Source organism: Patagioenas fasciata, unplaced genomic scaffold, assembly GCF_037038585.1.
Source record: "Patagioenas fasciata isolate bPatFas1 unplaced genomic scaffold, bPatFas1.hap1 Unplaced_1, whole genome shotgun sequence".
Taxonomy (NCBI): domain Eukaryota; kingdom Metazoa; phylum Chordata; class Aves; order Columbiformes; family Columbidae; genus Patagioenas; species Patagioenas fasciata.
In genome coordinates this window covers 2535726-2559353 of record NW_027288510.1, presented here as the reverse complement: position 1 = coordinate 2559353, position 23628 = coordinate 2535726, and the positions used below count along the sequence as shown (strand labels likewise).

Genomic DNA, 23628 nt, shown 5'->3' with positions numbered 1-23628 from the left:
GAACATGAGCAGAAACTTGTTTGCTGGGAGGTGCCAGAGCCTGGCCCAGGCTGCCCAGCGCGGGTGTGGAGTCTCCTTCTCTGAGACATTGAAACCCGCCTGGACCCACCTGTGTGATCTGCTCTGTGACCCTGCGTGAGCAGGGCTTGGACTGGGGGATCTGCAGAGGTCCCTTCAGCCCCACCAGGCTGGGATTCTGTGATCACCTCTCTCCAAATCCCTGCTACACTCCTTTAAGCTGAATGCCTTTTCCTTCTCCTCCCGTTCCTTCTCTAAGATTTGCACAAGGTTCTTCAGGAGGCAGAGACCCGAACTATCTTCTCTGCCTCATTATGCATTTCCCTTCCTTTCTGGAGTTAGATTTCATGTGCAATTCTTCAAAAATGTTGGTCTGTTCAGTTGAGACCAAGGCTGTGCTGATAGTTGGACCCTGGTCGTTTCTTCTCGGCGTGCTCGTGACCTGGCAGCCCCTGGCACGGGGAGGGACCTGTCCTGGTTTTCTCAGGATCCTCTCCCAGAATAAACCCAAAACATAGTGAACCTTCAGCCGCTACAGAGCACTGAATCATGAGGCTGAGTCTTGCTCTCTGCCAGTCTGGCACGGTACAGTGATTTTGGTAGCCTCGGATCATATTTCATTTAGCTTATGGGCTCTCCCAGGAAACGGGACCATCAGTAATTCAGCACAAGTGACCTTTAAATGAAACTGGTGCACAGATATATCGAGAAAGTGCAATTAGCAGATAAAGTGGCAAGCTGCGCAGAGCTATAAATATTATAATTGAGTTGTGCCTGCTGTTTCCATGCACTTTTCTAAATACCCACAATAGACTGTAAATTGCTATAAATAAACAGGCTGGGAAATAAAATCAATTTTTTGCTGAAGTTGATTCCATTTATGATTTCACTCTTGTAATCTTTGGTTTTGTTTTGTTTTTCCAGTCTTGTGGGAATATTTACAAAGGCCTTTCCCAGACGGGAGCCTGGGGCTGTTTTGATGAATTTAACAGGATCTCAGTTGAGGTCCTTTCTGTGGTTGCTGTACAGGTGAGTGGAGAAACACTCATAAATAAATACAAACAGAGCAGAGCCATTCTGCAGTCTTTGGAGCAAGGGTAAAAATGGCAATTGCATATTGCCGGTTTCAGTTCTGTGTATAGGCAGGTGTGGGATTAGATCTCAAGATTAATCACATGAATATCACAGCACTGCCAAGATGTCGCAGTTACGTGCTGCAAAGATATTTGTCACTTTTCTTGCCCCAGTTACAGCATTTGTGCCAAGACAATTCTTTGCAGCATCTTTTCCCAGACCACTACGCACCATGGCTCTGTACCTGTTCCTCCTCAGGAAAGCACTCGTGTCATTAATCTGCTGTGAGATAATTGCAGCACATCGTTTCAAGACAGAGAAGCTGCCTTGACTTGCGGCTGCTCAGTCTGCAATGTAGGGAATAATTTTCACAGAGGGGAAGAGGGGTGTTTGGGGCAGATCCGCTGGACTTCTGGGGGTTCCTTATCACCCCTGGTCAGGCACAGGTTGTGTGTCATACTCAGGAAATGGGAATACATTCAGGATTAATTTTCTTAACCTGTCTCCAAAACTATATGGCTGTGGATTTAGTTCTGGTGTCTGTAACGACAGCTCTGCCAAGTGGCTTTGGAAGGTATTCCTGGCCAACTGGCACCATTCCTTGGAGGAATGTGCGCAGCCCCGTGGTGCTCCCAAAAGCCAGTGTCAGCTGGTGACACTCGGGAGCTGGAATCTGGGGCAGATCTGCGGCCCTTGCTGACGCGCTTGCCCAGGGTACCCTGACACCGTGGGATTAAACCTGGGACAGAGCTATTGGAGCGGTGCCCAGCTGGGCATGGGTGTTTCCCCTGGCGAATGGTTTCTCATCTCCTCTGTAGTTCAGCTGCTCAGTGCATTGTGTTGGTGAGTCTCGTGTGAAGCGCAGCAGCATCCCTGGAGAAGGGCTGGAAGGGAGACTGGCCTCCCCATCGTGCCAGAAAGTCCTGTGCTCTCGTGCTTATATATATAATCTGTCACTTCGCGTCCTCCTTCCCCTCCTCTTACCAGCCCATGAGGAAACCTGGCATTATTTTATACAGGGGAAGCCTTGGGGGGCTTCAGTGCAGAAAACTGAGGTGCCAAAGTGCCCAAGTTCTTCAGGATCCAACTGTCAGCTGAGTGCGTGTTTTAGGATCCTAATATCTGATTGAGGTGCTGAATTGTTCCTGGACTCCCTTTTGGGCTCAGTGTTATAGAAAGATATAAAGCTCAGAAGTTTCTACACTTCTGTAAATGTTTCGGTCAAAGACATTGTTCTGAACCCCTCCATGAACTCCTCATTCTTCTCATCTGTTTCACTCATAATTGGTACCTTATGTGGCATCCCAGAGAAGCCCCAGGCAGGTACAAGAGTTTATGTATCATTCCCTCTCAATTTCTCTTCCGTCAGGTCCTAGTTTAAAGTTGTCATTGAAAAAAAGTCTTTGAGGATCTTGAAATAAAAAGGGAAGCTGAACAAAAGAAGCCCAGGAATGACTCAACTGCTAATGGTTCCCTCGCTCCTGGCTGGAGCGTGGCAGCTGAAGAAAGCGGCACGGCCGTCATTCCATCATGGTGTCTCCTGGCTGCTATTAGGAGTGTTACCATGGCGATGTTTAATTGGCTGTCTTACTCATGCAGCTGATGTCGATATGGTTCCTTACAGGGAAAAATTCGATTAATTGCTTTACTTTGAGATGGCAAACAGTAGTGAGGTTAGAGCGGTGAATAGAGAGAGATTTGCCCCTCGCTGAGGTGCTGTTTGCAGAGAGGTGAACTCTTCGGAAGGAGAGGAATGAGCAGAACAAAGCTGCAATCAGGCAAATATAAAAAACAATATAATATTAGTGAGTGAAGGTGTTAGGAGAGGTTTTACAGCTTCTGCCTTCTGGTTTTGGTTTTAAATCAAACGTCTGATGTCCCAAAATCTTTAAAAGTGATATCAAGTGGTCAGTTTACAACTGAGCTGAGGCCAAGCTTATTGGGAGGTGCTACCCCTTCTCTGGGCCTGGTCAGGGAACGGAGCAGGCACAGGAGGGTTTTGGGATGTCCTGAAGAGCAACGCTGTGTGGGGAGAGGTGAGATGGGTAAAGGGAATAATGGGCCCATATTGTGATAGACTTTGGGGAGTGCGTTTGGGTGTTGGCTATGTTGTGGATACCTGTACTGCCCTGTGTCTCTCTCACACATCAGACCTCTGCTGGGCTGGCTGGTTCAGAGATGGTGGAGCCTTTGGTGGTGTTTTTGCTGTGAGATGTGCTGAGCAGTGTCCCACAGGTGATGTCAAAAGCCAAGGTGAATGCAGGCAGTGCTGGGGACATTTCCCGCTCCTGAGTTGCTCTTCCTGACCCACGTTCATCATTGTCTCATGGAGCAAAGGTGTGAAGTCTTGCAACTCCTTTGCATTTTGACTTTCCACTCTCTTCAGCTCTTTTTTCTGCTTTGCCAGAGTTTGACTGAGATGGGAAATTGATATTGCCATGCTGATGTACTCCAAACAGTGTATAAAGCTTTATGCTGCCGGTAAAAAATAAAACAGTGATTAGCCCCATTTGTCACGAGGCCAAGAGTAACGAAGGAAGCACCGTTGTCTGATGTGTTTTTCATAAGTGAACGCTGATACTATAGTACTGTCTTGATTTCTAGGTGAAGAGCGTGCAGGATGCAATACGGGAGAAGAAGAAATCCTTCAATTTTCTTGGAGAAGACATCAACTTAGTACCATCAGTAGGCATTTTCATCTCCATGAACCCTGGTTACGCAGGGCGAACAGAGCTACCTGAGAATTTAAAAGCTCTCTTCAGGTGAGTCCAGGTCAGGGTTTGTGACCTGGCAGAAACTGTCTTTTGGAACATCCAGGCTCGACCTCATGTCCTTGGGGAATTCACTTGCATAGGGCATTCGCAGGTAGTTTAAGCCTTGCACAACAGGCCTGGGTCTGGGCACGCACAGGCAGGGCAAAGGAGCTCTGTCCCTTGTCGTGGGGAAGGCAGAGGGTGACCTGGCTCGTAAAAGAAGGCCTAGAAGATGAAGCTGCAAATGCGCTGCCTGTAAGACCTGTAGTCAAGAAATACTTGTTCTGCAATGCCTCCTCACCTGTCATTTTAGGCCGTGTGCGATGGTTGTGCCAGACTTTGAGCTGATCTGTGAAATTATGTTGGTGGCTGAGGGATTCATCGAGGCCCGGGTGTTAGCCAGGAAGTTCATTACTCTCTACCAACTCTGCAAAGAGCTCCTGTCCAAGCAGGTGAGCCTGGTTCTGTGGCTGAGTGGTATGATGAATCTCCAAAATCAGCAGAAACATGGCACTGTGCTGCTCAGCTCCATGGCTAACGTTTCACAGCTTTTATTTAATGACTGCATTTGCACTGGCTGCTGGGGGAGGAGAGGGTTGGTGATCATCGGAGCAATAAAATTTTCAGACTGCTTTACTGGAGCATCTGCAGGGACAAAAGCATTTGACCAGCTGCATTAATGGGAGACCTTTCAGTGAGTTTAAATGACACCATGTTTGGGGTAGTATTCAGTGACCTTTTGCTTTCCAGTCTCTTCCTATTGATTCTCCTGCCTGCAAAGGGTTTATGGTGTCCCTCTCTGAGTTCAGCCTTAGGCTGGTTCCAGGTCTTGTTAGAGTTACTGTCAGTGCAAAGCAAATCAGATTTTTCCTTGTCATTATTTGTGTAGATCGAAGCTGGGTCCAGAGGAGACCTGAATCAGGATTCCTGATGATACAAACCTGATCTTGGCTGTGCCAGCATGAGGCTGGGTGGGATATGCTCTGTCGCAGAAACTTGGTGCTGTGCCTTGAGGGGCCTGGTGGAAGCCATGGCCTCCCACACAGAGCAGTCAGCTGTCGAGCTGTGCTCTGGAGGGTGTTAACAGGACAGAAATATGAACAGTTGTTTGTTGGCTTGAGAGTTCTTCTCATGCCGTTTTGTGGTACTTTTTCAGCAATGTCTTTACTGACCCCTTATTCCTGGACCTCCTCTGAGACCAAACAGGCTTGTCATCTTGTGATGGGCAGGGTGGAGAAACTTGGGTCTTTGGGGCCTCATAATGGACTAACAAGCCTTTCACCTTGGTGGCTCCTGCAGATGCAGGGGGCTGGCTGGCCTTGCTATAGGTGCTTTATGATTTAGGTGAAACAAATTGCTTTGGTCTCTGGAGTGCAAATCCTGCTGCTGTCTTACTGCCAACTGTGAGCCCATGTGATGGTCTGAACAGCTGAATTATTTGACTCTTTAATACTGTCCCTGACGGGAATCTCACCTACTGAGATGGAAACCAGGTCACTCAGGCTGGAGAAGGTCTCTGGCCACAATGCAAATAACAGATTTAGATGTATTTTCATTGCTTACTAGTCTGGCAGTTTGGGAATGGTGGTTCTTCACCCTACATGGTACTGTCTAAGCATAAACTCATGCCTCTTTTTTTTTCTTCCTCTGGTGTAGGATCACTATGACTGGGGCTTGCGTGCCATTAAGTCAGTGCTAGTTGTTGCTGGCTCCCTCAAGCGAGATGACCCAGAGCGACCCGAAGACCAGGTTCTGATGCGCTCTCTTCGTGACTTCAACATCCCCAAGATTGTGACGGATGATGTGCCGGTGTTTATGGGGCTGATTGGGGATCTATTCCCTGCACTGGATGTGCCTCGGAAGCGTGACCTGAATTTTGAGTCGTTTGTGAGGCAGGCTGTGCTGGACCTCCGGCTGCAGGCTGAGGACAACTTTGTGCTCAAAGTAAGACCAAGAGATCTTCTGCTACACCCACATCGCCATCAAATCATTTGGGTTTTCTCAAACAGCTTTGCTTCTACAAAGAGAGCTCTGCACAGCATTGTCCTTGCAGGCAGATCTCGCTGGAGGGCAGTCAGCTGTGCTGGGTCTGAGGCAGTTGCACCTGCTCCTGAAGTCAGCACTGGATCAGTCTCTGGGCTTCCAAAGGGGCCAACTTTTGTAGGCTCATGAAAGTGTAGCCCCTGGAGAGCAGGGCCTCATCAGGTGGTGGTTGTCAAGTATAAACAGCGCTGAAAGTTTATCTGCAGGCTGAGGATTTCACCCATTGTGATTAGAGTGGCTGGACCAAACTCAATTGTCAAATCTGCTTGTGTCTCAGGGTCACGTCTTTCTAAAGAGGTGGCCCAGTGGGACCTATTTTATAGACCTGAACTTCAGTTTGGCATCTTTGTCTAAAATTTGGGAGTGTTTTTCTCAGGTGGTGCAGCTGGAGGAGTTGCTGACGGTCCGGCACTCTGTCTTCGTGGTGGGTAACGCGGGCACGGGCAAGTCTCAGGTGATGAGATCCCTGAACAGGACTTACCAGATAATGAAGCGACGTCCTGTCTGGACAGACCTCAACCCCAAGGCAGTCACCAATGATGAGCTCTTTGGCATCATTAACCCAGCAACAAGAGAATGGAAAGACGGTAAATGTCATTTCATGTCTGAAATATGTAGATAAAGACGGGTATTTTTAATGAATTTCCCGAGCAGCAGCAGGGTGACTGGTTCTTCATGTGCAGGTCTGAGAGCCCAGGTGCTTGTCTGCTGCCTACAGCCACATGACAGTTTGTTGTTGAAAGGATACACAGGATGTTTTAGCTCTTTGATCTTCAAATGGGAAATATAGCATAAGCCTACTTGATCCTATTGCCCTAAGAATAATTTTAATGCCCATTAATACCAACACTTACCAGTTCCTAAGTGGGGCAGGCAGTTTTTGGGAGTTGGCTGGACCAGTGATGGAAGAGATGTCCCTCCTGCACTGTGGTGTGCACTGGGACCCCAAAAAATGTCCCATCCCCAGGTTTTCATTGCTGATAGCACGCACAGCAGCCTTAACGTCAGTTTTTCCACTCAGTATGGCTGCCCGATCTCTGTAGCACACCAGCGTTTGCCAAGCTGTTGATCCTGCTTACTCCTGAGGAACATTTCAAACTTGCTGGAAGATTACAGAAAATCTGGAGTGGAAATGTTGGGTTGTGACTGATACATAAAGGCAGCTTCGATTTACGTGTGCGGCGGGTTTGGGAGGTGTGGGGGAGGTGAGGGAAGACATTACCATGAATCATCCACAGCAGCAGATGAGCTGCCACCCACCTCCCCTGGCCCCGCCATGGACCCTTCCCGACCCCCTGCTTTGCTCCAATGCCAGGTTAATTTCTTTCTAATTGTAATTAGGGAGCCTAAATCAAAGCGGCAGAGGGACGTGCAGGGTACAGCCTGAACTGTGCAGACTGGCTGCAGCAGTGGCTGCAGATCGAGGGCAGCGGTGACACCGAACAGCAGGAGGGACATTTTACAGGTGACTGTCCAGTGGTTTCTGGCCTGCGATGGTTTAAATGAAATAGTGGCACTCCTCCCTGAGCTTTCAAGGCAGATATTTTCTGCAGTAACCATTCCTGAAAATGTTGTTTCATGTTGTCAAAGACCAGCAAGGCAATCTTCACCACAGCCTAGCAAGAGGTGACCTGTTCCCTTACAGATCAGCCCCTGCTTTTCCGCTCCCCAGTTTTATCCTGTCACATTATCAGAAGTTGAAAAGGTCCTACATGTTAGGTGGTAAAAGGTCCCATATGGGAATCCCAAAAGTGTTCTTTGCAGAACAAAACTCTTCTTTTAAACCCCAAGAGAGCCGTGTGCTGTGGATGCACAAGGTCAGGACAGAGGCGCTTTCCTCTCCCCGCTGCCGCGGTGTATCCGAGGGAAGCCCTGATGCCCTGAGACAGCAACTGTTTCTGATGCTAATAATGTCGGAGTGGTTCCCAAGGCGTGTGTCCAACACGTGAGGAACTGGCTGGAGGCAGAGGCGCTGAAGCGTTATTTTTGTTGACCCAGTCTCGGGATCACACACCTGTTCCAGGTGAGCCGTTCTGCATTTGCTGAGCACAAGCTTTGTCTTCAGTCAGATGGTGCCACCAGCTGTTCCTGATCTGGATCACAAAGAAATAGCTTGTCCTGGAGAAAAAAAGAAAAAAAAAAAGAGTTCTTGTCACAATTCACTGGAAGAGAGGCTTTTTTTCAATGTTTGCCTGATGTTTTTTCATGAAGACCAGCATCTCCCGAGGTATTTTCACATGTAGAGGAGAGCAATAGTTTTGTGGAGTTTTCATTTGCTCTGCAGTGCTGCTGCTCTATTCCCAGCCTTCGTGGTCTTCTTAACATTCATTATTTACTCCCCTTGAGACTCTGTATCCTCTCTCTCCTTGATTTTACCAACATTTTGTTCTGTCATTCAATGTCATTCTGTGCTTGTTCTCCCCTCAGTCTCACTAAAGCCATGACCCAGCGTTTAATGCATCTTGATTGCCCTGATATACTTTGAGCCACAAAAAAATATTTATAAGGATTTCCTAGGCATATTCAGGTGGTTTTCTCTGCATTGTATAACTCATGCCGCCTTTTGCCTTTGAGTAGCTACTCTACATTTTTCTTATCCCTTATGATTCTCGGTGGGAATGAAGCTCGTGCGTAGGTCTGCAATCATTTTCAGTAGTGATAACTGATAACCCTTTTTTCACTTTAAAGCAAACTAGAACCGTATTGTGATATAGTAATATTTACGTATAGGCACATAGAGTTTTGCATGTTTGAGAGGAAAGCATTAATTAGAGTAATTTTTACTGTGTTGCTGGAGAAAACCGTTAGAGCAGGTGTCAAGTTCAGTGTTCATCACCATCTTCCTGTCACCCTCCCAGGCCTGTTTTCATCAATCATGCGAGAGCTGGCCAACATCACGCATGACGGTCCCAAGTGGATGGTACTAGATGGAGATATTGATCCAGTGTGGATTGAGTCTCTTAATACTGTGATGGATGATAATAAGGTAATGAATATAAGTTAAAGAAGGAGATATTCTTTGACTGCATGGCATGGTTCAGCCTAAAAATGCAGATGCTGAAATAACACCTCCTAGAATAATGCGGTTGTGTTTCTTCAGATACACCAAACAATATCACATATAGAAAATGGTGCATGAGGGGAAATAGCTCAAATCATGGTTTCATTGTAATTTCCCTTCCTGGAACTGGGCTCATGGATAATCACAGATGTCCTGATTGTAACTCCAGGCCCTTCAAAAATAGGGTGGGGTCATAATTCCACACCTTTTTCCGCCGCTCGAAGGGAGTGCTGTTCCTTTGAGTCATGGAAGACAGTTCTACTACCTGCTGGAAATCAGCTGCATTCCCTCAAGGAACTGTGCTGGCAGCAACCAAGCTTTTTAGTGCAAAGTGCTGAATGCTTTTCATTCCTGTTCCTGGGGAAGATGTCATTCTGTCTGTCTGTCTGTCTGCCCAATGCAGGTGCTGACCCTGGCGAGCAATGAGAGAATCCCTCTGAACCCAACGATGCGGTTGGTGTTTGAGATCAGCCACCTGCGCACAGCCACCCCAGCAACCGTGTCCCGAGCGGGTGAGTCCTGGCCTGAGCTCCGCACTGGGATTTGCCGTGAACCCAGGAGGATCTAGTGCCATTAACCAGTCTTCTGTTGGCCAACTTGACTCCTGTTGCAAGTACCCAACCTGAGATCACAGCGGCCGTGGGTGGACAGGGCAGGTTTCTGACAGACAAACTGAGGATCCTGACCCCAAATGCACATGTGGAGCTGTCATCATCCTGGAGATTTACCCAGAGCACTCTGACTGTTGGTGGGTGATCATGGCTTCAGCGTTGCTGAGTGCTCCTGTTGTGCAAAGCCCTTTGGATGGACTTTATGAGGAGAAGGACAGTATCTGTCTCAAAGAGTTCTTGATCTTCTGAAGAAGTGCATGAAGTATGGGAGAAGGGAATGGAGGTGTCCCCTAGTTTTACACATGGGGAAATGGGGCCCAGAGCAATGAAACTGCTCAGACAAGACAATGTTCTGAATTTAGGGCAAGGTCATGAAAAGCGCCGTGGTTTCAAGGGTGAAGTTTCTTCACTGTTCATGTTTCTACTCTGCAGTGGGGCAGGAAAAGGGGGCAGGTAATGGGACGTCCCGTCATATTTGATAGGGTTTTAGTTGTGTGAAAGTACCTGGTAAACTCTGCTGGAAGAAAGGAACAGTTTCTGCTATGTCTTTACTATATGTTCTCTCCTACCCTGGGCCTAAAGGGATCCTGTACATCAACCCGTCGGATCTGGGCTGGAATCCTCCAGTGAGCAGCTGGATCGACAGGCGAGAGATCCAGTCCGAAAGAGCCAACCTGACCGTTTTGTTTGATAAGTACCTGCCCATTTGCCTGGACACCCTCAGAACAAGGTACCATCTGATGAGTGATTGTGTCACCCGTGGTGAGGGCATGGGGACACCTGCCACTGTCCAGCCCAGCTGTGCTGCGCTGGGTTGTGCTGCACATGATCCTCCTTGCCCCTGGAAGCCCTGAGCATCATTGGCTTAAGCTCAGAGAACCAGCAGGGCGAGGTGGGCAAAGTGACGCTCCTGCCTGTATCGTGTTGGTCAGATCTGGTTTTCATCTGATTTTGATTTGATTTTTATTGTATTTCCTGTATCAACTCTCTATCTCTTGGAAAATAATTCCGGCAGATCCCAAAGAGAAAGCTTTTCAGCCTCCTGATGTGTCAGGCTAGACCTGAGCCCACTCCACAAGTTATTTTTCATTAAGAACTTGGGTATTTGGAAGGGTCCTAGTGCTTCTTGGCTTGATTTGGCTTTAAAGCAGTGTCCACAGGGAAGTCATGTGGTTCTTGCTTATCATCATGTGAAACCATTCTCTTTCTCATACTGTGGTGAGGACTGGCCAAAGTAGAGTCCCAGAAAACTTAAGGGAGCATCTCCCATCCTCTACTTGCTTCCTATAGTTGCACTTTCCTTTAAAAACAAAAGAAAAATCAGTGAGCATGGGAGATGTCAGCCAAAAGGGGGATGTGTCAGAAGGGTCTGGAATCAGGACTTAAACATTGTGCTAGGGAACTTCTCTCTGTGGGACCAAGTTGGTTTTGACTGTTGGTAGCAAAGTCAATCGGACGTTTCCCATTCTGTTTGCTGAACATTGTCTCAGAGCGTGAAATCCACGGGATTAGCTGCAGGCAACCCTGAGCTGAGTGTTTTGGTAGCTTGCTTAATTCAGAAATCGTAGAACCAACCTTTCAAATAGCTATAATTACTTTATGGAGGACTTCAGTGCAGCTACAATATTAGTTTGGAATTCTGTAAGTGTAGCTTAAATGAATGTAAAATGGCGAGATGAAAGGGTTTATTTTATTACTCCTCTATTTGACCGCTTTTGAACTCATCGTGCTCGCAGGAAATCATTGCCTTTAGCAAGTCTTCCATTCTGCTTCTTTCAAGAAGATCAAAGTTTTAAAATGCTTGAAACTTCTGATTATTGTTATTACTTGTATATGTGCCGGTGCCAGCGGGTCTGAGTGTGAGAATGGGTGTTCTCTTTATTGTACCTGGGAATAGGACACGTACCGCTGACAAGCAGAATGCCAGTATTCTGAAAGAGCATTTCTAGTCTTCCTGGGTTGTGATGGACGTATTGCTTTCTAATTTCCATCCCTTAGATTTAAGAAGATTATTCCCATTCCTGAACAGAGTATGGTTCAGATGTTGTGCTACCTCCTTGAATGTCTCCTGGCAGAGGAGAACACACCTCCTGACTGTGCCAAGGAGCTTTATGAACTTTACTTTGTCTTTGCTGCCGTCTGGGCCTTTGGTGGATCAATGTTTCGAGATCAGGTAAGACGGAAGATGCCTCTTCAGCATCTTTCACACAGTTTGTTTGTGTGGTTTTGTGTTGTTTTGATTTCTTCATACTTTCTGAAACATAGTGCTATGCCAGTAATGCTGTTTTCCTGGGGCTCTCATATAGGTGATAATAAACTAGAAACACAACAATTCCTTTTACGAAAGGCCTCGTTATCCAGGGTGTAACACCACCGGAGAACAGCTGAGGGGTCAGTGGTAAAGGTGGAGGGATGTTTGCTTATGCAGATGCATTTCACTGGGGAGAAACATAAGGTTAACTTATAGAAGCCTGTGGATGTGCATAATGTGATCAAATTAAGACTGATTTATCAGATGGATGTATCAGTGGAGCAGTCTTTCAGCCTTCTGACTGCACAGGTAGACGTGCTACATAACACAAACCAGCCGGTGTTTTGTCACCAGGGCAGAGCAGAGCCGGAGGAACAACCTCCCTTGACCTGCTGGTCATACTTTTCCTAAGGCACCCCAGGTGCCATTGACTTTCGTGGCCACAGGGGCACACCTACTCTTGGGTGGTTGCATCCCCTAGTCAGAGGACGCCTTATCCTCAGATCTACAGTGTGTAGTCCTGATGTCTGGGTCTGCCCACACTGCACTGCTGTCAAGGGCTTGGAGATCCACGTCTGATCTCCGCTGGGCTTGTGTCAAACTCTGTGTTGTCTGGACTATGCGGGAGGTCTCTCCACGAATGTAACACCAGACACCCCTCCCCAGCTCGGGTGGAGGCACTGCCGTTCTTGATGGCTGCTCAAGTGCTCCCAGGGGTCTCTTTGTGTGTTTTCATGTACCTTAACGCCAGACCTAGAGTGTCTGCTGGTCTCTTCAGATTTGCTCCATGCCAAGGATCAGATGCTTCAGGAAGTGCTGAACAACACAGCTCAAGCTCAGCTGGGTGCTCACTTGGTGCCATCACACCTTGTGACCATTGAATGACCTGTGCGAGACCAGCTTCCTTGGTCCTTGTGGAGCCTCCATTTCCCATGTGCCAGCTGGGAAATACTCAGCCTTAGTGTTGCCAGTCTAGGATGACTTAAAGAAACAAAACAAAGCACAATAAAGCCTGGGAAGCACTACTTGTCTTTGCTTCAGCAGTACAAGCGCAAGTATGCTGGTGTGCGGTGCTGTGGCAGCTGGCCGCTGTGTTCCCCGTGCCGCACAGTCAGTCTCGGGTGCATCAGGCCGGGCTCCTGCCTGCGGTAGTGGCTCTGGGTGGGCTGCAGGAGCAGCTGCAGGCACAGCGACCCTCCGGGAGGCTCCGCCGGGAGCCTGGCTGTGCGTTACTGCCCGCGATGCTCTGTGAATGTCAGAGCTGAGAGTGCGAGGGTACAGCAGTCCGAGCAATGGGGAGCCTGATGAAAAATGATACAATATAAAATCTGTTTATTGCTTTCCACCGAAGGTGCCCTTCGCGCTGACCTTTCGCGGCCGAAATGTCAGGAGAAACAGTCTGGGAGGCTTCCCACTACTCGGTGCTTGTTGGTGGGTAGCGGGGCCCCTGTATAAAAACAGATGATAGATTTGCCATTTCCTGGCTCTGAAATTAGCGGTAATCCATATGGGGTTTTTATTAAGGAAGTGGTTTGAATTCCACACCGTTCTGGCAATAGAGCTGGGGCTGGAGTGGCTCCGTTTAACCGCGGGGTCAGGGAGGGCGGGCAGCGCGGCACAGCGCGCTTGCAGGCGGTTTGGCTGTGCGGGGTAAGGGCACCCTTGTGGGAAAGCTTTTAGCAGCCACGCACGTCCCGCTCCACTGCGGGCTACTCTGCTGCCGCTGCTGAGGAGTTATAACAACAGGAGAACGGAGAATTACAGGGATTCTGCCTCTCTGAATAGCATGAGTCTGCAAAATCGTGGATACTATTAATGTGTTTTTCAAATCCACTGGTCTTTTGAGGGACTGTGGCTCAGGAGGCTTTATGGAGGACACTTGGTTCAGTTCAGCAACAAACCCAGGTTTCCTTATGGAGGCCGAGCAGCCTATGGACAATGTGTTGGTGACCCCACATTGTATGGCTATGGGGAGGAGAGACCCGCAGACACCCCAGGAACAAACTGTGCTGTTAAAACGGGCTAAATGATGCGTCCGGTATTTCACAAACATCTTTCTCACAGCAATTTTCCTCTCCTCCTCCCCTCCACCTCTCTCCAGTTCCCATTGTCCACATGGGAAGGTGTTTGGGCAGAATGGCTGGCCCAATGTCATACAGGAGACCTAGGGCAGAGGAGGGGACTAAGCACATTTGGTGAGTCCTGACCCAGCATCTAAAGCAAAACTGTCACCCCAGTTGAAAAAATTCAGATGCTCCAAAATCTCCATGTGTAGAAAGATACAATGGGGAAAAGCAAGGAAACGGGTGCTTTGAGGGGAATGTGGCAGCGCAGAATCACGGCGGGGTCAAAGGGGCAGACCCTCGCTGCTGCTTTGGTACGCTGGTGTCTGCAGTCCTGCTTGTCTGAAACGTTGTGGCTTGAAAAGAAGCCAGAAGACAACAACTCACTCTGAATAGAGTGGTGTGATTGATGAGGAAAGGCTTTGGTATGCATGCTGTGACCGACCATGAGCACAGATGTAGACGGATGTTGTGTCCTTGTCTGTTGGAAGAAGTAGGCACCAAGAATCAATCAAGTGGTCTGTTTAGTCATAGGCACGTATTTCTCTTTTTCAAATTGATCCATCTATCTAGTCTCAGACATACCAAGAGTGATCAACACAGAGGATGAATTATTTAGATGAATAAATAGGACTGATGAGCAGAAATGAAGAAAATGAAAAATTAGGCTTAATAGCAGGAAAAATGATAAGAACTTTATGCTGTGGAATATATTTTAAGGACTAATCCCGCTCTGGTGGACTGGGATAGATAACATTCTCCATTACTAATGAATTGATCCAGATTAGTGTATTTTCTCCACTTTTTGTCTTATAGCTTGTGGACTACAGAGTGGAGTTCAGCAAGTGGTGGGTGGCAGAATTCAAGACTATCAAGTTTCCCTCTCAGGGCACAGTCTTTGACTTCTACATTGATCCAGAAACGAAGAAGTTTGAACCTTGGTCTAAACTTATTCCTCAGTTTGAATTTGATCCAGAAATGCCCTTACAGGTATGTGAACCTTGCACGTGTTTTGTCTGGGAAGAGCACATGCATTTTAGTGACCGTATGCAGGCATTTCAATTGAAGTCTCATTCGAGGTCAAGCACTTCATAATAAGAATGGCATTCCGTCCTGGTTTTGTTAAAAACAAGTTTCTCTTTTAGTGAATTTGCCTGTCAGGTAAAACCTTCATATCAGCTGCGTTTTCCTGGAGAACCAGATCCATGTTTTGGTAAACATAGCAATGGAATGTGAGGTTATTGATAAGGACAGATTCGCATCTCGCGAGAGGGGCAATGAGAAACAGGTGACCAAGAAACTGACAAACAGAGTATAACATCCCATTCACGTGAATACTTCATATAAAAGTGGGAGATCACGAGGATCTCGTCCATTTTGCTTATGGCCGAGATTAGGAGAGGACCTTGCTGGTCGTCCCTGCGAACTGAGGCCTCATGACAGACTGAATCCAGCTCCGGTTGGCTGCACAGTCCAGTCCAGGACTTCAGGTGCCAGCTCTGCAGTTGCTGGGGCTTTCAAGATTGGTTTTGTATATTTTGTATTATTTTCTCTATTCTTATTAGTAGCATTAGTAAAACATTTTTAATTTTTCCAATTCTCTTCTATCTATCCTTCTTTCCCTCCCAATCACCTGTCCTGAGTGGGAATGGGGGAGAGAGAGGGGCTGAAGGTGGGGGAGAGGGGGCTAACAACACATCTGCCATGGTTGTATTGTCACCCCACAATCAAAACCCTTGACACATTCTTTATGAAGTACAACTCAATTACCCATCTTTCTTTACTGTACTTTGACTGTGAAGACTCATCCTCCATCCATCTTCCAGAGCTGAGTGATGTACATGAGGCGCAGGCTCAGAGACACCTATGAGCCAGGGCTGGTGTGCCCAGGGTGCGGGATGGAGGTGCGTTTGGCCTGCAGAGAGAAGCAGGATGTGGGACAACGTAGTGACAAAGTCCCTGAGACACCATCTCGTCATTCTGCGTGGCTGAAAATAGGGTTGTTTATATGATTTGGACGAAAAATGAGAGTTGCTGCAGGTAGTGAATTGCGTTTGCCAGCTATGCCTTTCTTTCCTTTTAGAGGTGCCACAGTGAGCAGATGACTTGTAAAAATTGTTACCATTTTAGCAAAATGTGTGTTTGCGGGGAGATCCAGATGTTGCTCTCAGCATCCCGCTGTCATTGTTTCGTCTGTACAGATAGTTTGACTTGAATGGTTGGTAGCAGTGTATTGTTCCCTTCCTAGCGCCATCTAGAAACTCAGGTCACCGCACTCATTCCTGGCTCTCCCAGTTTGATGTCTCCTCAGAACATGGCAGTGGGGTGGTGCCACAGATGGGTACACTTACCTGCTCGTTTTGCCCCTCTCAGGCTTGCCTGGTGCCCACCACCGAGACGGTCCGTGTGCGGTACTTCATGGACAGGCTCCTGGAGCGCCGGCGCCCCGTGATGCTGGGGGGCAACGCCGGCACGGGGAAGTCTGTGCTGGTGGGGGACAAGCTCTGCTCACTGGATACAGACGCCCATGTGGTGAAGAAGGTCCCGTTTAACTACTACACCACCTCTGCCATGCTGCAAGGTAAGACAATGGCTGAGATGTGGGACTTCTGCCTGGCAGGTCACCAAATTCCTGGGGTGTCCGTCGGGGTTTGGAGCTGGGTGTGCACTGTGGGCACTGCACTGGCACCCACTGACTCTTAAATCCCACTGTGAAACTCACTGGTCCGCAGACTCCTGGTTTTATGGAAAGTGGCATTTCCCAACATGAGGGATTGAATTCTGAACACCACGACTCTGGTTCAGGGCTGTGCAAAGCACACACTTAAATCTGCTGCTGTTCTCTACAGCACACAGCTCGTACTTGACTTGAGGTGTGTCTTTAATACGCTTGAATTTAAGCCCGTGCTGAATAGAATGGGTTGCTTGGCTGGGATCTAAGCTGTCCTCAGAGTGCAATGATGGGAATTGCATCCCAGTTGTCAGTGAGGACAGTGCTAATGGGGATGTGCAGGTGCTGCTGGTTCCTGGGCTGTCCCCCGCATCCTGATGCAGCCCCGTGTGCTCCCACGGAGCGGGTGCCACATCCCACCGCCCCAGGGGACACGGCTGCTGACCCTGGGAGGCTCTGACCTGGGGAAGCCCATGAGAATATCTTTGATGAGGATTTTGGCACATCAGTGAAAGATGAAGTTTGAGACCAGGATAAGGTCAGTTCTGCTGTGTAGTCTTTTCACAGATGAAGAGAAAGAGGGAATTGTTGAAAAGTGACTCATTTTGGAATGGTATTTTCACTTTCAGTTGACCTAAAGAGAGAGGATAATTTTCTACATGTATTTATTAATCAGGAATGAAACAACCTTGCTTGTTTTGAGTTGAACAACAGCTGTGGGTCACTGTAAACCAAAATAACTTCCTTTATAGAGTTTGGTCTGACCCAAGTGTCCTGAAATCCCTTTACTCCCTCTACAGGACCAGCACCAGTGAGACCAAGGTTTTAACCTTCACCATGTGGGTTTTTCCGGGCCAGGTGGCCCTGGGGCGAACACGCTCACGGCCATGAGCATCACAGCCCCTGTCTGTGCTCTGCTGGGCTCCCGACACTGCAGATGTTTTAAGGAAGGTGTCAGAGTTTAAAGTTGCCCTGTGGGACTGATCCACTCGCAGAGGTGACAGCACAGGCTCAGCCCACGCTGTGTCACCTGGGGCTGTGTCGTGGAGTCACGGCAGCTTTCTGGGGCAGGTCTGAAGGGTTTTGGGTCTTGCTAGTGTGTGATGGCTGCAGTCTCCCTCCTCCCTCCCAGGTGCCCCTTTGCTTTTTTCCCTGTGTTGGGGTCTCTGCAAAATGCCCTTGAGCTGCTAAATGGGCTGAGCTGTCTGTCTGTCTGTCTGTCTGTCTGTCTGTCTGTCTCTCTGTCCAGCTGCCTGGGTGGGGGACAAAGATGCTGAGGGACCTAGAGATTCTTTCTTATGGGGAGAGACTGAGAGCTCTGGGGCTGTTGAGCTGGAGAAGAGAAGCTGAGAGGGATCTGATCAATGGGATCAATATGTCAGGGTGGCTGTCAGAGGATGGACCAGACTCTGTTCAGTGGTGCCCAACGCCAGGGTGAGGGGCAGCGGGCACAGACTGAAACACAGGAGGCTCCATCTGAACATGAGCAGAAATTTGTTTGCTGGGAGGTGCCAGAGCCTGGCCCAGGCTGCCCAGAGCGGGTGTGGAGTCTCCTTCTCTGAGACATTGAAACCCGCCTGGACCCACCTGTGTGATCTGCTCTGTGACCCTGCGTGAGCAGGGCTTGGACTGGGGGATCTGCAGAGGTCCCTTCAGCCCAACCAGCCTGGGATCCTGTGATTCTGTGAATGTGCAGCCGTTTGTCTCCAGCTGGATGGGCGAGTGTGTGCAGGTGTTATTTGTACAGGCAGACCTGGCACCGTGTCCCTGGTCATGAGCTGTGGGCTGAGTCAGTGATTTTCTTCCCCTGCACAGAGGAGCAAGTTGTCTTGTGTGTGGATGAAGATGTGGTGGTGAGATTTGCATTGAGAAGCATGATTTATACTGCTTGGCCTGGATCCCTGCTGCTCATTTTTTAGAGTTAATTTGTCCCTTTTTGTGTAGTTTGTCACTTGGCTGCTTTATTCTTTTCCCCAGCAGGCACATCTTTAAATTTGTAAAACATGGGCACAAAGTAATTTTGGATTTTTTCTTACTTAAAAAAGATCCTAACCTGAGTTCCAGTAGTTCCTTAGACAAGGTGCCTGTTGCTGCAGAGATGTATAAGATGCAGCCCTTAGGGGAAGCAGAGTTGTTGTTCAACCCATCCCTGCATCCTGTGGCTTCCAGAAGCGCCATGTGCACAGGGGTTAAAAGGAGCCCAACACTCTCTCTGCCTGAACCTGGGGCCAGTTTGGGGATTTTCTGTAGTTTATTGTGACTAAATACCACATTCTGTGGCATTTGCCCTGGGCCTCGCTCTGCTTCGTGCCCTCTTGGGCCTCTGCCCCTCCATCAGATGTGGCCCTGACTTCTGTCATTCAGAGAAATTGCAATAAATCTTGTGGGTTTTTTTGTTTGGGTTCTTTTTTTCCCTCTCCCTTGCTCCCCAACCAGAAGGTACGAGGTGTCCAGACTGTTTCTTTGAGGTGCTGGTTTGAGTATGTGTCAGGATCTCACACAGACACACCGCCCCTTATTATTATTGTGAGATACGGCTTTGAATTAAAATACCACTTCCACGAACATGTCACTTGATCCCCAGTAATTGCATTTCAGTGTGATGAATCTCTTGCATACTTGTTTAACCTCAAAAAGGGCTGATTTTATATGTTAATTAGGGACTAATTAAATTTAAATTAAATGCTTATTTGAAACACTTCATTTAACTTGCTACCAGAAATTTCAAATATTGTGGTTTTATTGAACGGGGAGAGAGGCTCTGCTGAGGAAAGATTCATCATTTTTCGTAGCACAATCCATTCCTTTGTGCAGCAACTGTCTGTGACAAGAAATCAGCTGCGTTTTGAGTGGTGAGCAAGGCGAGCTGTCTGCAGTGCACCCAAGCAGGAAAAACCCAGCGTTTTGAAAGGTCTGTGATCTGAAACAAACCAACGGAATATAAATCTTCCTTAACAACTTTTGCACGTGATAATAAATGGCTTAAAAAAACTCCCAGTCCCGTTTACATTTGCCAGTCTTCCCTAATTACAAAGAATTGCTACTTACCGTGTGCTGCTTTATAGCACCTTATAGGTCTGTTGCCAACCCAAAACTGCTAATGAAACAAATTCTTCGAGTAAGCACAGGGCAGAAAACCCACCCGGGGTCTGGGCAGAGGAGCGTTGCTTCCGTTTGCTTTTCCACTTACTGAGACAGTAAAGGTTGCCTGGGCTGCAATCAGAGGAATCAATAACCTATAGAACATGATGTGCGGCGACGTGGGGTGATTTTTATTAAATATCAGCCCAGGATTATAAATATTCCCCACGTTTTATGAGCTAGAGCAACATATGACCCCAGCCTTCTGCTAAAACAAATTAAAGTCTTCCAAGGCTTTGAAATGCGAAACTGTTCTCTCCGTGCTTTCCTTTGCGTGTGCGTGACCCTACTTGAAACTAGGTGGTAATTTGACAGCTCGTGTTGGAATTAAGTCTTGTCACATTATCTGGAGGGTTGGGTAACGCTGGTGAGAAGATCAGGGAACTTATGATTATTTGATGCATTTAAATAAAAGTGTCATGTTGGTTGTTCTGAAGATGTCCAGGAATTTGGCCCTGAGATCGCCTATTTTTGTCTAACAGGGTAAAAGATGCATATATTCACAAAACCAGCAGCTTTGCTCGTGGGCTTCTGTGCCCACAGCATCCATCTCCCTTTCTCCATCGCAGCGCCCAGTGCCTGCTGCCCTGGCCACGCTGCAGTTGCCGCATCGCCGGGGCAGGCAGCAGGGGATGCTCACTGCTCTGGCACAGCCACCTCTGCAAGCAAGATTTCGTTTAAAAAATTATGCAGAAGAGATTCAAAAGGCTTTATCTTGCATGAAAAGCTCTTGTTTGCTCTGAGGTAGACATGTTTTGTAGCAGACGAAGTTTGTTGTATTTTTGTTTGGAAGGAAGAGTTGAGAGCTTTCTGATTTAAGTCAAACCAAAGTGCTGACCAAGGGTCCCTGCAGGGCTCCCAGCTGCACTGTAGAATCATAGAATCAGTTTGGTTGGAAGAGACCTTCAGGATCATCGAGTCCAACCGTAACCCAGCTCTAGCACTCTAGTCCCTGAGAACCTCATCTCCACGTCTGTCCAACCCTCCAGGGCTGGTGACTCCAGCACTGCCATGGGCAGCCTGTTCCAATGCCCCACAGCCCTTTGGGGAAGAAATTGTTCCCCAGATCCAGCCTCAGCCTCCCCTGGTGCAACTTGAGGCCGTTTCCTCTGCTCCTGGCGCTTGTTCCTGGGGAGCAGAGCCCGACCCCCCCTGGCTCCGAGCTCCTTTCAGGCAGTTCAGAGATCAGAAGGTCTCCCCTCAGCTCCTGTTCTCCAGCTGAACCCCCAGGCCCCTCAGCTGCTCCTCATACAGCTGCAGCTGGGGGACATCTCAGCTCCTTGAGGGGCCGCTGTAGCTACACACAGCACAGCATTGAGCTGGGCTGAGAAATCATTTTTATTTTGCAGCAGTTGCTCTCCCAGTAGATGAGCTTTGCACCTCTGCCTCCCTACAGGTATGCTTGAGAAACCTCTGGAGAAAAAGGCTGGTAGGAATTATGGCCCTCCAGGTACCAAGAAGCTCGTGTACTTCATTGATGATCTCAACATGCCCGAGGTGGACGCTTACGGGACAGTGCAGCCCCATACGCTGATCCGGCAGCACCTGGACTACGGCCACTGGTAGGAGCCTGCTTGGGCTTGGTTGTCGGAGACCTTTTTGTTCAGCTCCAGTGCTGGGGAGTGGGTTTGAGAGAATCTCAAAGCGTGGGTCCCTCTTCCCATCGCATACTGCTGGGCTAGAGCTGGTTGGGAGGCTCTGGGTGAACTGAGAGTTGAGCACCCTCAGGGCTTCCCCTGTCCCCAGCAAACAAATTCACTTAGAATCACAAAACGTCCTGAGCTGGAAGGGACCCGCAAGGATCATCGAGTCCAGCTCCTGTCCCTGCACAGGACAACCCCACAGTTCACACCGTGTGTCCGAGGACGTTGTCCATCGCTTCTTTAATACCGCTTGATTGCTTACTCATAGCTGGGTTGAGAGGAGCTTTGCTCTGCTCTTGCTGTGGCTTGTGACTGTGGTCCCAGTGCAAAGCCTGCGAGGGGAGCGCGATGCTCGGCCTTGCTGCCCCGCGACGCTGAGAGCAGAGGCGGCTGTGGATTTGGCCTCAGCTGGGGTGAACCCCCCTGCTGTGAGCACCTAACATTGTCTTCTGTCAGGCAGCAGCAAACAACCATTATCTAGGCAGAGGTGATTTGAAGGAAAAGCAGTGACTGTTTTGGAAGGAGATTGGTGTGTTTTACACTTTAGCCAGCAGCTCTGTGTGGGACATGAATATTTGCATCTCTCCACAGGGAATACAGGGCAGGGACGCATTGCAATTTCCACTCTCCTCAGCTGTGTGCATGCCTGAGCTCTGCCAAAAGCTTCCGAGGAACAGAGACAGTGGAGCGGAGGCAGAAATCTTGGGCTGTGGGTGTCAGGGAAGTCAGGCAGATAGAGGGTGAGGGAGCTGCGAGGGAGCGTTGGAGGCACAAGGGGCTGCAGCGAGGAGTAGGGGGATGCAGTGAGGCGCAGAGGGATGCAACGAGGTGTGGGGGATGGAGTGAGGCATGGGGGATGCAGCGAGGTGCGGGGGGATGCAGCAACGTACAGGGGATGCAGCGAGGTGCGGGGGGATGCAGCAACGTACAGGGGATGCAGCGAGGTGCGGGGGGATGCAGCAACGTACAGGGGATGCAGCGAGGTGCGGGGGGATGCAGCAACGTACAGGGGATGCAGCGAGGTGCGGGGGGATGCAGCAACGTACAGGGGATGCAGCGAGGTGCGGTGGGATGCAGCAACGTACAGGGGATGCAGCGAGGTGCGGGGGGATGCAGCAACGTACAGGGGATGCAGCGAGGTGCGGGGGGATGCAGCAACGTACAGGGGATGCAGCGAGGTGCGGGGGGATGCAGCAACGTACAGGGGATGCAGCGAGGTGCGGGGGGATGCAGCAACGTACAGGGGATGCAGCGAGGTGCGGGGGGATGCAGCAACGTACAGGGGATGCAGCGAGGTGCGGGGGGATGCAGCAACGTACAGGGGATGCAGCGAGGTGCGGTGGGATGCAGCAACGTACAGGGGATGCAGCGAGGTGCGGTGGGATGCAGCAACGTACAGGGGATGCAGCGAGGTGCGGGCGGATGCAGCAACGTACAGGGGATGCAGCGAGGTGCGGTGGGATGCAGCAACGTACAGGGGATGCAGCGAGGTGCGGGCGGATGCAGCAACGTACAGGGGATGCAGCGAGGTGCGGGGGGATGCAGCAACGTGCAGGGGATGCAGCGAGGTGCGGGCAGATGCAGCAACGTACAGGGGATGCAGCGAGGTGCGGGCGGATGCAGCAACGTACAGGGGATGCAGCGAGGTGCGGGCAGATGCAGCAACGTACAGGGGATGCAGCGAGGTGCGGGCGGATGCAGCAACGTACAGGGGATGCAGCGAGGTGCGGGCAGATGCAGCAACGTATAGGGGATGCAGCGAGGTGCGGGCGGATGCAGCAACGTACAGGGGATGCAGCGAGGTGCGGGCGGATGCAGCAACGTACAGGGGATGCAGCGAGGTGCGGGCGGATGCAGCAACGTACAGGGGATGCAGCGAGGTGCGGGCGGATGCAGCAACGTACAGGGGATGCAGCGAGGTGCGGGCGGATGCAGCAACGTACAGGGGATGCAGCGAGGTGCGGGCGGATGCAGCATGCCATGGGTCCCCTCCCAGACACATCGAGGCCTTCTGCCCATGTGCTCAGCAGTGCCCACTGGGCACTGTATTGCATGCAGGAAGTTATCATCTCACCAATATAATAGGCTCAGGTAGGATCTCTCAGCAAAGCATATTTTATTAACGATTTTGCAAGGTCGGGTGTTCCACCTAAAGGTAGGCACACAAAACAGGGCAAAAAGCCACTGCTTATATCCACCCCTAATCCCAACTGCAAATTCCCTCCCCAGTTCCCCGTTGGTTGGGTACGGCAGGGTTTACAGACTACCTGACACTTCCTAGCTGCCAAGGCTCAGTTTA

The 23628-nt window shown here is 49.4% G+C and overlaps 1 pseudogene; it reads left to right on the top strand.

The window, feature by feature from the left end:
* Window positions 1–23628, top strand: part of LOC136115910 (dynein axonemal heavy chain 9-like) — an 85975-nt pseudogene that overhangs the window by 30848 nt on the left and 31499 nt on the right.